This window comes from Equus caballus, chromosome 17 (assembly GCF_041296265.1).
Source record: "Equus caballus isolate H_3958 breed thoroughbred chromosome 17, TB-T2T, whole genome shotgun sequence".
Taxonomy (NCBI): domain Eukaryota; kingdom Metazoa; phylum Chordata; class Mammalia; order Perissodactyla; family Equidae; genus Equus; species Equus caballus.
Window position 1 is genome coordinate 56,709,561 of NC_091700.1, and position 972 is coordinate 56,710,532.

The following is a 972-nucleotide window of genomic DNA, read 5'->3' on the forward strand; positions in this document are numbered from 1 at the left end:
AGCGATGCTATGTCTGTGCTTGGGATCTGAACCTACGAACTCCAGGCCACTGAAGCAGAGTGCATGAACTTAACCACTACTCCACTGGGCCAGCCCCTCTAATGATTTTTAAGAATTATATCTGAGAAAAATATTTTGGAGTAAATTATATTAAACTGTATTAATAAATGATGAAAATATTTCAAAAGAAAATTACTTTCTAGAGGGTAAACGAGCATTATCAAATCATAAACTTGATATTTTGTTTTACTTTTCCTTATGAAAGACTTCAACTTTGCTAAAGGTAGAAAGAAGAATGTAACACCCATATTTCTATCACTCATATTAAAATGTATTAATATTTTGCAATATTTGCCTCATTTACTGTTTTTTTACTTTTTATTAAGATTATGATAGTTTACAACCTTGTGAAATTTCAGTTGTACGTTATTGTCAGTCTTGTTCCAGGTGCCCCACTTCACCCTTTGTGCCCACTCCCCAACCCCCTTTCCCCTGGTAACCACTAATCAGTTCTCTTTGTCTACATGTTTCACTTCCACCTATGAGTGGAGTCATACAGAGTTTGTCTTTCTCAAAAATATGGAATGCTTCACGAATTTACGTGTCATCCTTGTGCAGGGGTCATGCTAATCTTCTCTGTATCGTTCCAATTTTAGTATATGTGCTACTGAAGCGAGCACGCCTCATCTACTTTTTTGAACTTCAATTTTAAACTTCTGTCTGTATATTTAAGGCATCATTTTAATTAGATATAAAAGAAGTCATAACTTTTTCCTAGCTGATTGCTGTAAGTTTAGAACATTTAAAGACAGAAAATATTTTAGCTTTTTTTCCCTAGAAGGAGGTAAAAGCTCACCAAAGTTGAGCAATATATGGAAAATGGTAGACTTTACCCTCATTTTTGTGTGAGTGTGAGGAAGATTGGCCCTGAGCTAACATCTGTTGCCAATCTTCCTCTTTTTGCTTAAGGAA

The 972-nt window shown here is 35.0% G+C and overlaps 1 non-coding gene across 1 annotated transcript; it reads right to left on the reverse strand.

Moving 5' to 3' along the window:
- Positions 1–573: 573 nt before the first annotated feature.
- Positions 574–680, reverse strand: LOC111768731 (U6 spliceosomal RNA). Its single transcript, XR_002801200.1, has one exon. It is a non-coding gene; the product is annotated as a U6 spliceosomal RNA (small nuclear RNA).
- Between the last annotated feature and the right edge of the window lie 292 nt (positions 681–972).